Source organism: Ambystoma mexicanum, chromosome 6p (genome assembly GCF_040938575.1).
Source record: "Ambystoma mexicanum isolate Mex_15411 chromosome 6p, UKY_AmexF1_1, whole genome shotgun sequence".
Classification (NCBI taxonomy): Eukaryota; Metazoa; Chordata; class Amphibia; order Caudata; family Ambystomatidae; genus Ambystoma; species Ambystoma mexicanum.
The window spans coordinates 506,681,925-506,699,634 of NC_090935.1; positions in this window are offsets into that span (position 1 = coordinate 506,681,925).

Here is a 17,710-nt window from a genome sequence, read left to right on the forward strand (position 1 = left end):
TTTGCAGTTCCTTCAGGACCTTCACATGCCGATACCATCCTACATACTTGTCATGGGGGAAAACCTCTGCACATGCGGGGTAGTGTACCAGCATCCCTTTCTCCAGTTGGGCTGTCAGAAGCCTTAACTTTATTTCAAAGGCACACACTGCCTCAAACAGATCCGATATTAGCTTTTGGCTTCCTTGCAACTTTAAATTTAAATCATTGAAATGGGCTGTCAGGTCAGTCAGAAAAGCAAAGTCAGCCACCCAGTAAATATCTTGCATGACAGAAGTGCCATTCCCATTTCATCAAGGAATGCTTTTATTTCGTGCCGTAAAGCAAAGAATCGCTTCAGCACATTGCCACGACTAAGCCATTGAACATCGGTGTGATATAGGACATCACCATAATCCGCCTTTACCTCTTCTAAAAACGCCTGAAACAATCTGTGATTTAAAGTGCGTGCACAGACAAAATTAACCGTTTTCATAACAAAGTCCATCACTTCAGTGAATTTCAAATGTTTTGCACATAATGCCTCCTGGTGTATGATGCGGTGATAATTTTTTTAATGGACAGCCTTCTCGCCCAAGTGCCTTTTCAAGCAGCCAATTAAACCATTTTGCTCCCCAACCACGGCTGGTGCCCCATCTGTCGTCACGCCTACCAAAGCATCCCATGGCAAACTTAAATCATCTATGACTTTTTTAAAGGCATTAAAAATGTCAGCACCAGTAGTCCTGCCATGCAAAGATACCAGGGAAGCCAGTTCCTGAAATACTTTGCATTGATTATCGACCCCCCGAATGAAAATTAAAAATTGGGCTGTGTCACTTACATCTGTGCTCTCATCAAGGGCAGCTGAAAAGAACTTGACATCCTTACACCGCATTTTCAGTTGGCTGTAACAATTGTCAGCCATGTCTTCAATACGCCGCTGGATACTCATACGTGAAAGGGGAACATTTGTAAAAGCATCTTTTTTTTCTTTACACATTGCCTCGCAAGTCTCCTCCAGGCAGTCTTTTACGAAATCCCCATCTGTGAAAGGACGTGGGCAAAAACACCCTGTTGCTTAGTCAGCTGTGTTTTTAGCTCCCCAGCTTTCTTAATTCTCGCTTCCCCCTGCAAATCCTTATATTGTGAATGTGTTGTTTCAAAATGGCGGCGGATATTATATTCCTTGGGGGCTGCTATGCGTTCGAGTCAAATGAGACACGAGTACACATTAGGTTTGGACTTGATGAAAAAAACTTCTCAGTCCACTCATCCTTAAATTGACGGTGCTCCTGGTCAATCTTTCTTTTTTTTACTGCACTGAACATTGGCAGTGACATCTTTGGAGCACAAACAGTGATGCAATGCACCCTGGGGCCTGGGTACTGAGATGGAGTACCAACGGTAAAGGGCAGGTTCAATGGTACGTCAGGGAAGATATGAACTCCACTGTTATGCTCCCACTACGACGGTCCAAGTCTAGAGTATATACAAATTATATACTTTTTTGATAAGCCTAGAAGCGAAAAAAGAACAAGATCAGATAAAGAACATAGCCTTGCCAGCATGTCATGGGTTAAATCCCGCCTAAAACGTAACAATAATCCAGCCACTAATGAAACCACATTCAGAGTAACATTAGAAAGGATTTTGGCATGTTTGTATTAATAACAACATTTAATATGTCAATACATGTACATGTGCCATTTTCTGTAATAGACAATTTTACGTTCTCAGAAATTGCACTTATTGCACTTATGCGTTATTTTTCAAACTATGTAGATTTCCTGCAAATCAGTTAACAATTGTATTAGCGATTTATGTGTTCTCACAATTTGGATTTATGTAGCAAGAATTAGAATTCCGAGATTATTAATTGTGAAATAGCGTAAAGAACAGTCATCCGCTAATTATGGGAGACTCAGCGTTACGTAAAACTAAGTGCATGTTGGCAGTTCCCAAAGTATGGCCGCCAGTTCGAGTAGAGTAAACCAGACCAAGAAAGGACTACACTAGTAAACATAGAGACAAATATAAACATAGATAACAGCAGTCAGCGTCTAACCGACGCAAGACGTGACAGAGCACAGAATTTTGGGGTAAGCCCTGGGGTCCTACATGGCCCACCACATGGCTAAACCAATAGGAACTAGATGCGGTAGGAAAGGGAAACCAGAACCTCTCCCACCCATATAATAACCTGGTCCCTGCCGCGTGACACAAACACTCCCTAAAATGATGGCAAAACCAGGTTGACTTCAACCTATGCCGCGCGCTAGATGTAAGCTGGAATGTGCTTGTGTAAATAGAATAAGTATTCAACCAAGCATGAGGTAGCGACACAGACAGCCCGCAGGGGAATGTCGGAAAATATTTTCACACCAACTCTCAAACATGCACCCATACAGACCCGAACCCCCCACCCCCCAACTCAGCACACAAACTCTCAAACATGCACCCATACAGACCCAAACCCCCTACCCCCCAAATCAGCACACACTTTCAAGCGTGCACCCATACAGACCCAAACCCCCCACCCCCCAACTCAGCATACAAACTCTCAAGCATGCACCCATACAGACCCAAACCCCCCAACCCCCAACTCAGCATACAAACTCTCAAACATGCACCCATACAGACCCAAACCCCTGACCCTCCAACTCAGCATACAAACTCTCGAGCATGCACCCATACAGACCCAATCTCCCCCACCCCCAACTCAGCATACAAACTCTCAAGCATGCACCCTTACAGACCCAAACCCCCCACCCCCAACTCAGCACACAAATTCTCAAACATGAACCCATACAGACCTGAACCCCTCACACCCCCCAACTCAGCACACACACTCTCAAGCATGAGCCCATACAGACCCGAACCCCCCACCCCCCAAATCAGCACACACTCTCAAACATGCTCCCATACAGACCCAAACCCCTCACCCCCCAACTCAGCATGCAAACTCACAAGCATGCACCCATACAGACCCTGCATCTCAACATACACCACAATCACACTTAAAAACAAACATTCATGCAGACCCGACACCCCCCCACCCCTGCATCTCAACATACACCACACTTACACTCCAAATCAAACATTCAGGCAGACCTGACACCCCCGCATCTCAACAAACACCGCACAAACATACAAAAACAAACATTCAGGCAAACCCGACACCCCCCCAGTGCCGCATCTCAACAAACAATGCACAAACATACAAAAACAAATATTCATGCACTCCCGACACCCCCCACCCCCGCATCTCAACAAACACTGCACAAACATACAAAAACAAACATTCATGCACACCCACCCCCACCCCGCATTTCAACAACACCACACAAACATACAAAAACAAACATTCATGCACACCCGACACCCCCCACCCCCGCATCTCAACAAACACTGCATAAACAATAAAAAACAAACATTCATGCACAACCGACGCCCCCCCACCCCCGCATCTCAACAAACACTGCACAAACATACAAAAAAAACATTCATGCACACCTGACACGCCCCCACCCCCGCATCTCAACAAACACTGCACAAACATACAAAAACAAACATTCATGCACACCCGACACCCTCCACCCCCGCATCTCAACAAACACCTCAAAAACATACAAAAACAAACATTCATGCACACCCAACACCCCCATCTCAACAAACTCTGCACAAACATACAGCAGAACAGACCCGACACACAAACACAAACAAACAGACCACTTACCGGACGTGCTGGAAGGCAGGCTAGCTGGAATGCTGGCAAGGTAACTGGAGTGGTACTACGGCTGGCGTGGCAAGGCTGAAATGCCTTCCGGCATCAAGCCTTATTGACCACGCCAGCCGTAGTGCTGGCACTCCATTGGTGCAGCACACATGCACTACGTGGCTCGTAGGGCAATGTGGTGCGTGTGTGCTGAGCCAATGAGGGCCAGTGTTTTGTCCTGCCCGGAAGAGAAGAGTTTCAAAGACTTTCCTAATGGAGGGCGGCCGATGCTGCTTGCGGGCCGCACTCCATTAGGAAAGTCTTTGTGCCTCGTGGGAAGGACAAAATGGCACGGGGCGCCTCAACTTGCCCGCAGCCCGTATGTTGTGCACCCATGGTGTAAGTGATGCCAAGATGGTCCAGATCATCAAAAAGGGGCTTGGTGAATATATTATACAGGGTCGGAGAGACACATGATCTCTGGGGCACCCCACATGTGATGGGGATAGGGTCAGCAGCTGCTGAGGGAGAGAAGAATCTCATAGTCCTGTTGCTGAGGAACAATTGTATCCAGACTATAGCCTCCTTAGAGAAGTGGGCTGCTGAACCTAAGATGCTGCATAAAACCTAGTGGTCCACCAAGTCGAAAGCAGCCGAAAGGTTGAGAAGGAGGAGCAGAGCAGCTTTTCCATTATCTCTGAGTTTGTCAATTTGGGCCTTGAGATCAATTAATGCGGTTTCCGTGCTGTGGTGTGGCCGGAAACCGGATTTCATACTCTTAGAAGTTGGTTAAGTTTGAGGATTTTCTGAATTTGGATGTATGCTACTTTATCTAAGAATTTTAGGAGGAAAGGCGCTGTTGTGATGGGTCTGTAGTTAGTAGGTATGGTGGGGTCCAGTGTTTGTTTCTTGAGCAGAGGGAGTACCCAAGACTCTTTAAGGTTACATGGGATATTTCCTGACGCGAAGGAGGAGTTGATGAGTTTCGATATAAAAGGTGCTAAATCTCTAGCGGCATCCTTGATTAATTGGGCTGGTCATTGGTCGCCCTGGCAGTTTGAAGGTTTAAGTGAGAGTATGACCTACTCAACTTCAATAATAGAGACTTTGGAAAAGCTGAAGTGAGTTAGTTCTTTGTCAGGTGGCAGGGGAGTTTTATTAGGTAGAGTCGAGGATGTTAGGGAGGTTTTCTTTTGTGCTATCTTGTTCTGAAGATTAGAAACTTTATTGACTAAGGCATGCTGAATATTGGAACACCAAGCTTTATCTTTAATGCAGTTGTCTTGTACAGGAATTAGTGTTTCTAGCTCTTTTAGGATTGTAAATAGTTCTTTCATAGCTTGCAAGATCCTGTTATTATAGGTTTCCTGTTTTGCCAAGAGAATGTCTTTCTTATATTGGGCTGATATATTGATTAGGTTTGTTTTGTTTTCGGCAGAGGGAAGTAATCTTCATGCTGTTTCACATTTTCTCTTACCTAATCTCAGACTTTTCAGATGTGGGGTGAACCAGGTGTTGAGATGACTAGGTTTGCTGCTTCTCACTTTTAGCGGGGCAATATCATCTAATGCAGTGGTCATAACTTTGTTATATTCCTCAACTAATGAGTTGTAAAGTGACATCCAAGAAAAATTAACCCACGTGCAAAATTGTGCTTTTGCCATGCAGGAAAATGCCTTTTGGAAGTGAAATGTTAAAATGATGCCCTGTGCTTGCACAGAAATGTGATGCAAGTTGGGGATTTGCTCTAAAATATACATGATATGTACTCCAAAAAGACCTGGTTTCTGTTTAAAGAAAAACAAAATTACTTTGAGACCAGCAGAACAGGTTTGGCAGGCACTGGCTTTAAAGGGGCCTGCCTCCCCTGGGAACAGAATCATTTTCCCCAAGTGGACCAGCACCCCGGGCACATGCAAGGGGCCAAGGTGTGGGATGTGGCGACCTAGTCAGATTTCCTGGCATTTCTCCAGCCAGGAACAATGGATCAGGGGAACTGGCCTTGTCACAGGCAAGTGTGAATTCTGGTGACACCTCTCTTCAGCTGCATCTGCCAGAATGAAAGATTGTATGGTAGCCCTGCTGCCCAGAGTTCACACAGTGGGGGTAGGATGACTGGGGAAATCTTAAGGACTGCCCTCCAGTGACCGATGCCATCCATTTGATTTAAGGACTTTTTGATATCAAAGTATTTATTTCAGTAACCTAAAGAAACAGTAATGTGAAATTATGACTGCTTAAATGCCATTTTTGCACCATTAAAATAAGACTATAGGTTCTTCTGACAGGTGGTGGACGCAAACGTCATGACATTGTCATTTCTGGGGAAAGTGTACGTGGTACAGTTTTACAACTTAATGATAATATGCCCAGTGATAATATGTATATATGTAGACAATTCTCAGAGGTAGGTCTAGCTTAGTTCTGCCCACATCGTAAAAATCCTCTGATGTCACCCGGCCTTTATAAGGAGGAAGCTTAGGGGGAGTCAGGACATTCAAAAATCCAAGATCCAAAAATCCAACTCAACATCCAGAGAACCAGACATTCCACATTCACCCTGCAAGATTCCAGATTCCAGTGCCAGGCCAGGGGTAGCTGATAGCAGATCCAGCCAGAACCTCTTCCCAAGGTTGAACCTCTAATCCAGAATTAAACCCTACAAAAATCCCAATAATTCAGGGGAAAGGGGGAGAAGGCTGCTGAACCCTTGTAGAATTATCCTGCTTTGCCCAGCTACCTGCTTTGCCCAGCTGATGTGTCCTGCTGTCTACTGAGACCAGACTCTGGTTGCCCCGCTGGGTCCCTAGAGGAGAGCCCCACTGTTGCCCAAGTGACCAGATCTTTGTCCCATGTCCCGAGGCCCGGCTGGCTGTCCAATCTATTCCATTCAAGTCCATTCAAGTGCTTGTTGTAAGTATTTCCCTTCTCCAGTAACCAAAAACTACATCCCTTGCTTCGTTACCTGGTATAAAGTGCAATCCCATAGAAATCCTATAAATACCCTAGTAAATCCTTAAAATTGTATCCTGTGTATCCTGTCCTTAGGAAAATCTGTGTTAATCTCCATGTGTTAGCGCCATTCTTTCCAAATCATTTCAGTCCTTAATACTATTTTGAATAAATTAATTAAATTCCCATATAGAGCTGAACGCGGCATGGATAGGTTGACCTTGCAAGTAACCTTCTCGCATACCGTGTCTTTCTTTAACAATCTAACCATTAAAAATATAGTTGCAGTAGAATAAATCCTTTTTCTAACAAAACCAAGTTGCCTGTGAAAGCGTTTCCTTTTAAAAAGCCGATTTTTCCCTTCCCTTTAAGAATCCCATACTGTCATCCATCCAGAATCACCCTTTCACTTTCATATCATACCTGCTATGTACTTTGGGACCTTAGCATTAAAACCGTATTCAGATTTTGTCTGTTTAGCTCATTTTCCAAGCCATTTTGCTATTTTAAACCCGTGAAACGTAACAATTGCAATTTTGCCACGTGTCATTCCAGCTGCACTGTGTTTCCTTCCAAAGTTGTTTTTCTACACTTTATGCCCGTTGATTAGTACATTGCTTTGTAGCTTGTGAGTTTTCTTGCTTATTTGAAACCGCCACATACATTCTTGCCTTATTCAGTCAACCGTTTAGTAATTCAACTGTTTAGTAATTCCGAGTGCCATTTTGCTCATTTTTCAAGGGAGCGCAATCCGATTTTTGCCTCCCATTCAGGGGTGGTGGGTCGGAATTTCAATCCGATTTTTGCATAGTATACCTGACTCCTTGCTACTTCTCTGCACCCACACAACATTTGGCTACAGGGGTTTGAGGGCGTGTTGCAGGGAGAATGCTTAACTGTGGTGCCATTTAAAAGCACTATAAAAGTAAACTTGCTTTAAATTTTGCATTGTATATCTTGCGCTAGAAGGTTAAACTAAGTGTATTCTATCATTTTCCTGTGTAATTATCAACACACTAGTGATTTCTGCCCTATATTGAATGTGTTTGATTTTTATTCATAATTAAAATAAATAAATATTTCATTATTACACACCAGCCTGGTTCATGGTCCATTGCGACACGGGGTGTACGTTAAGGGGGGGTGTGAGACGGGTTGGCTGCCTTCTCAAAGCTGAATCCAAATTCATACATTTAAAAGCATTTTGATTGTGCGCTGTATCCCTGGCCAGTGTAAATAGTCCTGGTCTGGAGTGTGACGCCTCTTTTAAATCCTTAACACTATTGCCAATCCTTACCGCTATGCTACAAAAGAGTGTGGGATAATGTTCACAAGAAAAGAAAAAAGTGTTCATAAAATGATAAGTCAGTACAGTATTCCAAAATGGAGGATACTCAGAGCACCTGTAAAATTCAGCATGGAGCTGCCACCAGCCCATACCCTGCTATGTGGGCCATACACAGGTAGTACCCCTACTCTACCCATGGGTGCCATTACTGTATCCCCAGGGTCTGTTCACCACAACCAAAAAGAGGAAGAGCTGCACTGCCAGGAATCCCACATGGACTCCAGTGCAGAAAACAACACAGAACACACATGAAAAGAAATACAGGACAGGGACATGGAGGCCCTGTCCCTCCAATGCATTTCCAGGATCACACCCCTCCCTAGCCTGGTCTAGTACTGTAGTTGATTGTACTGTACATTCCTTTCCCTCTTCCCCCCTTCTCCCCTCACTCTTTGTCACGCAATTACACTAGTAGATAGGCTTATGGCCTAGTATGTTGGTAATTGTTGCTTGATCAGTTGGAATCGAGTCCATGAATGAATAGCATCTCATGCTATTTTATTGATAAAAATGCCTCTACTACCGAATTTCTCATGAGGCATACTACAATAAGATGGCCGCCGCCCTGGAACCCACTGCTACCTGACTTTGTCCCTCAGTGCGCCTGGCCCTCAGCTCTGCCGATTGGCTGCTCACCAATATTCATATCCACCCACTAATTGCCGGCAGGCATTGCCGGCCAACGAAGTAAGGCCACAGAAAGAAGGCCATCAGCTTACTGAGCTGACAGAGCACCACAGGCGCTTAGGAGCCGTCATGCTGCCCGCGCACGTTCCTCCACTTGCAAAGGAACTTAGGTGAGTCTTCCGGATGCCACTCCAAAAATCCTTTCCCTTGCAGCCCCCTGCTAGCAAGCCAATGGCCCCCCTGACCCTTTCTCATCTCAGGCGTAGAGTTTCATGCCACCTCTCCCACGCTGCCCTCAAGCACAAGTCTAATTTTTAACAGCCTTACAACTATAATGGATTACTGTGTTACGCGGCCCTGACCTACTGTGTACTGCCTGTCCCTAGCGGCCCTGACCTACTGTGTACTGCCTGCCCCTAGCGGCCCTGATCTATTGTGTACTGCCTGTACATCTGTTGTCTACAAATGCAGCCCCTTGGCACACACCCCACAGTGCCTACGCACCTCCTTTCCTCATCCTCCATCTTCATCATATCCCTCTCCCTTCTGGCCATCTGCAGCATGCCGCGTGCGCACCCGGACCAGCATGCACACCCATACCCCACTCCACTATCTGACCTCATACACACCACACCATTGTCTGCACTCCAATCCACACTCAACCACCGTACCAATCCGTTCGGACATCACCCACTCCACCTCAGGCTCTGTAGACTAAGAACACGCACCAAACCCCTCCTAGCTCTCCGTAGCACTCCACACTCCTTAGGAACAAAAGACTCAGCTCCCGCACCCATACATCAGTCACCCAGCTTCACCTCTCTGACCATGCTGATTACCCTAGCACCCATCACGCTGCATCTATCACGCCCCAGCCTCCCACACCCAAACACGCACCTTCCACTTCCAGCACCCCCAACGCCAACACACACACTCCACTACCAGATTTAAGTTGTACACTCATCAATGCAAGCTCTGTCCATGCCCATGCCATCGAAATCAATGACCTTATCACCATCCACAATCTTGACCTAATTGCCATATCTGAAATCTGGCTTCCATGAAGCTTCCATTCCTTCCATCCACCTTGCCCTCCCACAAAACTATACCATCCTCAGACAGGACCATGAAAACTCTAAAGGTGGTGGCGGCGTCGCCCACATCTTTAAAGACATCCTCACCATGAGAGTGTGTAATCAATAATGGGACAACAACGCTGATCTCCTCACCGTTAAACTAGCCCTCTCCCCTAACTGCACCATACACTTCTTTATCACCTACAGACCACCAGGATCACCTCCCCCTGACTACCAAAAGAAACTCCTTCAAAACATAGGCCACAACCTCAAAAACACCACCAAAAGCATCCTTCTAGGGGATATTAACCTTCGCTTATCTGACCCGAAGGACAAAGCAGCCGCTAATTTAGCCAACAAACTATCACACATGGGGTTCGAACACAAAATTACTGCACCCACTCATAACAAAGGCAGATCCATTGACTGGCTAGCTGATCACAACGGCTCATCTGCAATCACCTCCATCTCGGCCCTCCCATGGACGGACCATTACCTCATTCAATTCTCCATTCCGACCACGCCCACCCACAAAACCTTACCTCATTCCCCCCCCGCAAAAGTAAGAAAGTCCAAAAGGCTCACTGCATCCAACCTCGCCCCGCTCCTCGATATCCCTGAACTCAAGCCTCCATTTACCCATGACCCTACCTCTCTCGCCAACATCTACTCCAGTGCACTCACTCAAGCCATCAAATTCATTGCCCTTCTAGAAGATAAAAAAAGGGAAACAATCAATGCACTGCAACTCTTGGTTCACCGAGGAACTATCTGACCTTCGCACCAAGAAATGCAAAGCTCTATCCAGATGGCAATCAGCGCCCAACCAATCCTCTCTAAACGATTTCAAAGAGATCTCATTGACCTACAAAAAAGCCATATTTCACGCTAAATCCGAATCCTATAACCAGAGAATCACTAACGCCAGCTCCAATTCTAGAGAAATATTCTCCATATCGAAAGAACTCACCACACCTGCCTGCAGCCCAGACAAAATCATCAAGGATGAAGCATGGTGCACAGACATTCAGTCTGCACTCCTCAATAAAGTCAACACACTCCAAAACAAAATAGCCTCCCAACGCAAAGCTCTCAACACCCCCACTTGCTCGCCCACACCTCCCAGTAACAACTCTCTCTAACAAACACCACTTTTCGCCTTCACAGAAGTCTAAGAGACTGAAGACAAGGACCTCCTCAAAAAAATCAAACCTTCCACCCGCAAAGGGGATATCTGCCTACCCTCCTTAATCAAAGAGTGCTCAGAATCCCTCACCCCCATCATCACGGCTTTCATCAATGCTTCATTCGCATCTGGAACCGTACGACAATGTCTAAAAGAAGCTTGGGTTCGCCCGCTCCTGAAAAAACTCTCTCTCGATCCTTCCTCCCCTAATAACTATCGCCCCATCACCACCGTCCCCTTCCTCCTCAAAATCCTAGACAAAGCAGGGCACAACCAAATCCAACACTACCTGGAAACCAACTCCATCCTAGGCAAAAGAAAATCAGGTTTCCGCAAAGGTCATGGGACTGAAACTGCCCTTCTAGATCTAAAGAATCAAATGACCAAGATAATGGACACATGCAAACCTGCTCTCCTCCTACTGCTCGATCTCTCTGCACAATTTGACCTGGTCGACCAGAGCATTCTCACATCTCACCTCTTCAATGCTGCACACTTCTCTCACAAGGCAACCCCTTGGATCACATCCTTCCTTGAAGGTAGGACCATGAAAGTGTACTCAGACCAGGCCAGCGCCCCCCACCACTATAACTTGTGGAGTCCCACAAGGGTCTTGCACTGCACTTACAACCTATTCACCAAACCCCTCTTTGACTTACTGGACTCCCTCAACATAGCCTACACAAACTACGCCGATGACACGCAAGTTCTCCTCCCCCTCTCCGGAGACTACGACCTAGACTCAGAAGCCCTCCTCAAAATCTACTCCACTATCCAAACCTGGATGGCTATCAATGGTCTCTGTTTAAACTGAGACAAAACCAACATCATCATCCTAGCCCTCGGCGAAACACTAACTAACTCATCCCTGATTACTCTCACATGATTATCAACAGTATTAGCATACCTGTCTCCTATGCCGTCAAGACCATATGAGTCTACTTAGACGCCACACTCTCCATGACCAGACAAACCAGCGCTATCGCCTCAGCATCTGCTCTGACCACCAAACTCATTTATGCCATAAAACCCTACCTTACCACGCCCAACTGCCTCTCCATAGCCAGAGCCACCATAGGAGCGAGATTGGACTACCGCAACGCCTTTCTGGCAGGCACATCGACTAAAAACCTAAGCAGGCTCCAAATAGTGCAAAATAATGCCCTCCGTGCTGCACTACACATCTCCAAAACTGACCATATTTCACAGGCCAGAAGACTCGTCCATTGGCTCCCAGTCAAGGAAAGAATCAACTTTAAAATTCTCACTCTCACACACAAGTGCATCAATCACACAGCACCCCCTACTTATCTGAAACTATAACTAAGAACTCCTCCATCCATCGTAGAAGAAGCCATCACGCCAACCAACTCCGAGTACCCACTGTAAGAAGAGCCAAAGCCGGCGGCATTGGCTTACCACACATAGCACCTAAGCTCTGGAATGCCCTCCCCAACTCACTCAGAGCAGAACCTTCGCTGTACTCCTTTCACAAATCCCTCAAAACTACACTATTCAACTAACATCCTCCCTCCTTCGCCTACACTTGCTCGCATATGTATGCTACGAAATGTGTCCTGTAAGAAAAAATGCTTTGTAACCATCTTCCTTACATTGTAACCAGATTATGTATTCATGTAACAGCGCCACGATGCCCCCTTGTTCCCTTCCCGCCTTGAAGTGCTTTGACGCACTTCACTTGTGTATAAGTGCTTTATAAATAAACAATTACAATTAGTCCATTGTCGTTCATGCTGTGAGAAAATGTTTTTGTTGGAGGGGGGGTAGAGTTTCTAAGTGTCCTACTGGGCAGGATGGGGAAAAGGTATCATAAGGAAGGGATACCGCTTCTCACCCTTCAATGTCCCACTTCCACTCCCCGATGATCCCCCCATCCAAGTAATCCTCCCACACTGGTCCACCCCCAGGAACTGGATCCAATAGCAATAGCTGTGTAGTGGCCACCTGGATGACAGATCTCTGGGGACTAGCGGGTGAGACGCCTTTAGGTTTCTCACAGATCACACTTGGATTTGAGCTTCCTGGATAGTGAGAGAGAAGCCTAGGTTTCACAAAATTGCAGTTAGTTGAGAAAAACACACCTAGATCTGAGATTCCTAGATAGTGGGAGAAAGGGCCTCGGTTTCACAAAATGGCAGTCAGTGGAGTAAAACACACCTAGATTTCAGATTCCTAGATAGCGGGAGAAAAGGCCTAGGTTTCACAAAATGGCAGTCAATTGAGAAAAGCACACCTAGACTTGAGATTCCTAGATAGCGGGAGAAAAGGCCTAGGTTTCACAAAATGGCAGTCAATTGAGAAAAGCACACCTAGACTTGAGATTCCTAGATAGTGGGAGAAAAGACCTAGGTTTCACAAAATGGCAGTCAATTGAGAAAAACGCCTAGATTTGAGATTCCTTGGTAGTGGGATAAAAGGCCTAGGCTTCACCATACAATGGATGCTTCATGTAAATTGGGTGCACACTGTGCTCCTCAGAGTGTGTCGTGGGTGGGTATGTTTAGTGGGTGAAGTACTTATTGTAGGAGGTGGTGGATTTTAGCTATAAAATACAGTGAGAGAAACACTCAGATTCGATTTTTCTGGGTAGTGGGAGTAAGGCCCAGGTGCAAGCTATAACAGTATGCAAGGAGTGTAGCAGGTGGACGCTTCTTGGGTCGTTAATAGGGTAACAAGAGAGGGTGAGTTTTTCCCAATGCTCCCCAAACTTATCTTTTTAGTAGCTGCTGGTTGGCGGCTGCGTTCCCTGCGAACACCTGCAGACACCGTTCAGGCTTGCTTCCGTTTGGGCGGTCGACTGCCTCAAGGTCCTTCACATATGAGGGCTGAAAAGCCCAACCAGAGGTCGGGATGTGAGGGTGAAGGAGGTGGGGACCAGGAAACTACTGCGGGCTGGGTGGGTGAGAGCACAAGGTGCGGCGTGAAAACACCTGATGAAACTGATATATTGAAAGTGGAATTAAAATGGGTTCGCTGGCAATAGAGGAGCCAGAAGTGCAGAAGGAGAGGCAGGGAAAGGTCAAAAACGGCAGACAACAGAAAGAAAAAAAAAAGAAACAAAAAAACACACTAGATGCACTTAAGTGCGCAGGGGTGTGCAGGCAACCTCTTACCTCGCAGCTGGATAACAATGCTGGCGAGTGAGCTTGTACTGGGGAATGACAATCAATGGTTTTACAGCTGGGCACAAAGGCCCAATCAGAGGACACGGGCTGGATGGTTGGTGGAAGCGGGCAAAAGGTGCAAGGAAGTGGGGAAGGGGAGGCAGGGAAAGGCTGAAAATAGCAGAACGAAAAAAGAAAAAATACAAAAACACACTAGGTGCGCTCAGTCGAGCAGGGGTGTGCAGGCAAGCTTTTACCTGGCGGCTGGATAACAATGCTGGCGAGTGAGCCTGTACTGGGGAATGACAATCAATGGTTTTACAGCTGGGCACAAAGGCCCAATCAGAGGACACGGGCTGGATGGTTGGTGGAAGCGGGCAAAAGGTGCAAGTAAGTGGGGAAGGGGAGGCAGGGAAAGGCTGAAAATAGCAGAACGAAAAAAGAAAAAAATACAAAAACACACTAGGTGCGCTCAGTCGAGCAGGGGTGTGCAGGCAAGCTTTTACCTGGCGGCTGAATAACAATGCTGACGAGTGAGCTTGCACTGGGGGATGACCCTCAGTGGTTTTACAGCTTGGCGCAAAGGCCCCATCAGAGTACTCAGGCTGGTTGGGGTGGGAATAGGCAAAATGGACCAGGAAGTGCAGAAGGTGAGGCAGGGAAAGGCTGAAAACAGTAGACAACAGAACGAAAAAAAATAAAACAAAACGAAAACACACTTGATACACACAGGTGTGCAGGGGTGTGCAGGCAACCTCTTACCTCGCAGCTGGATAACAAAGGCGGCGAGTGAACTTGCACTAGGGGATGACCCTCAGTGGTTTTACAGGTGGGATCAAAGGCCCAATCAGAGCACTCAGGCTGGATGGGGGGTTGAGCAGGGAAAAGGGGACAGGAAGTGCTGAAGGGGAGGCAAGGAAAGGCAGAAAACAGCAGACAACAGAACGGAAAAAAATGAAACAAAACAAAAACACACCAGATTCAAGGAACGGTGTATATACCTCTATATACCTCTTCTACCTTTGTGATAACATACACAGTTATACTAGGTGAGTAAGACCTTCCGGTGTAATATACAATTACAGTTGTGCTATGAAGCTGGAGTGTTAACGCAAGGGACACTGTGCTCCCCTAAAGTAAAGTCTATTTGCCTATAAAAAGGATTATTGACTGAATACAACAATGTTCGGGAGGTTCGAACACTACAACCAACAATTGTCAAAGGGTATCAAGTGGAATACTCATTTAATATTGGCAACTATGGACGTGAAAGCATTGTACACATCCATAGATCATAAACTAGCATTATCAACAGTAGATTACTTCTACTACAACAAATCTGCATCCTTCATGAAATCAGTGAGAATGTTGAAAGAGTTTCTTGCTTTTACATTACAACATAACATTTTCTTATTTGATCAAGTCTTGTACAAACAAACCAAGGGGGTGGCAATGAGTGCTTGCGGGAGAAACCACCGGAAGGCAGGTGGGGTGATAGTCATATGTGCAGAAGAATGGACTGGTCTTCAAGGCAGCATGGGTTGCGTTATTATATGCTAATTTGGCCAGGGGGAGCAATTCTGATCAATTGTCCTGAGCAGATGAGATGAAACAGCCCAAGTAACCTTCAAGGGTCTGATTTAGTCTCTCAGTTTGACCATTGCTCTGGGGATGAAATCCCGAACTCAAGGCTCTTTTGATATCGAGAACAGAACAGACCTGCTGCCAATAACGGGAAGTATACTGGGATCCCCTGTCGGACACATGGTTTCCAGTAATCCATGATAGGAGAATATGTGCTCCTTGAAAATGCATGCCATCTGTGCGGCGGTAGGGACACCTGGTAGAGGGACGAAATTAGCCAATTTCGTGAAAGAATCGACTGTCACCATAACTGTAGTGAATCCTCGTGATGGTGGGAGATCCATAATAAAATCTGTAGAAACGATTTGCAAAGGGTGATCAGGGTATCATAATTTTCACCAGAATCCCTAAGGGTCGCTTGCGAGGGGTGTTTGATTGAAGGCAGATCACACATGAGGACACGTAATCCTGGAAATCTGAAGGCAGAGAAGGCCTCCAGAAGTGCCTTTGGATTAAATCGCAGGTGTTACGTACTCCGCGATATCCTGTGGCCTGTGCATCATGGCACATGCGGAGGACCTCATGTCTGAGTCTGTCAGTTGGCAAATAAACCTGTCCTTCCCGAAAATAGTATCTTTTTTCCTTCCGTAACTTGTGTTTTGTGAAAATTGGCTGGCATTCAGACTTGTGAGTCTTGGTGTCTTCTTCGATCTGTTGTAGCAGACTCTGGATGGCATTAACAAAGACGGCTTTGGGCAATATGTGTTCCGAACAGAACTGTGAGGGCCCTAAAGGTTCCTTCCGGGATACGGCGTCTGCTCAAAGATTGATTCTCCCAGGAATGAAGGTGAACACAATGTTAAAGGGGGAAAAGAAATGAGCCCAATGAGCCTGTCGACTGTTCTGGGTCTGGGCATATTGTAGCGCCTTGAGATTCTGATGGTCCGTTCTTACTTCGACTGGGAATATAGCTCCTAACAACAAGTGTCTCCACTCTTCAAAGGCCCTCTTGATCGCCATTAGTTTTTTCTTGAGCACAGAGTAATTCAGTTCAGATGATGTCAGGGTCTTGGATAGATAAGTGACTGGGCATTCGTCTCCTGGGTTGGTTTCTTGCAACATAACGGCTCCCAAGGCATAATGGGATGCATCGGTTTCAACGATGTATTTCTTGTTTTGGTCCGGGGTGATCAATATCGGGGCTTGCGTGAACTGTGACTTTAATGCTTCAAAAGCGCATTGTGTTTCTGTAGACCCTAGAAAGGGTGTGCCTATCTTCAACAAGGTTGTAAGGGGCTGAATCATGTTTGAAAACCCCAGAATAAATTTCATATAAAAGTTGGCAAAGCACATGAACCGTTGTATGTCCTTTAACGTAGTAGGGGAGGGCCAATCTACCACTGCCGCGACTTTAGTTGGATCCATGGAAACTCCCTGTGAAGACAGCACATAACGCAAGTATGTCACCTGACTTTGAGGAAATTCTCATTTTTCTAATTTGCAGTATAGATTTTCTCGCTGAAAACACCCAAGTTCCTCCTGGACGTGCCGTATGTGATCTTTCTCCGAAGAAGAGAACACCAAAATATAATCTAAATAGACGATAACGAAGTGCAACAGGATGTCAGCAAATATGTGGTCCATAAATCGTTGAAATATGGTGGGGGCATTTGACAGGCTAAAGGGCATAACCCTATTTTGAAAGTGTCCAAAGGGTGTGTGATAAGCCATCTTCCATTCGTGTCCGGTCTTCACTCGGATATGATGATAGGAAATCGTAGCACCTTTTACAGCCTCGAGAATGTCTGGAATCAATGGCATAGGGTACCTATTGGGGATTGTGATTTTATTGAGACCTCAGAAGTCGATGCACGGGCATAACTCTGAGGGTGTTTTTCTTTAGTATAAAGAATAGTGAGTCCCCAGCAGGGGACGTGGATTCCGTGATGAGCCCATTTTGGAGTTTAGTGTATAAATACTCCTTTAAGACCTCCTTCTGCTTGGCCGAGAGTATGTACATCTGACCAAATGCCAAGGGTTGATCTGGTAACAAAGTGATTCCGTAATCATCCCTTCGGTGTGGAAGCAATTCAGAATATTGAGTCGTAGAGCATAC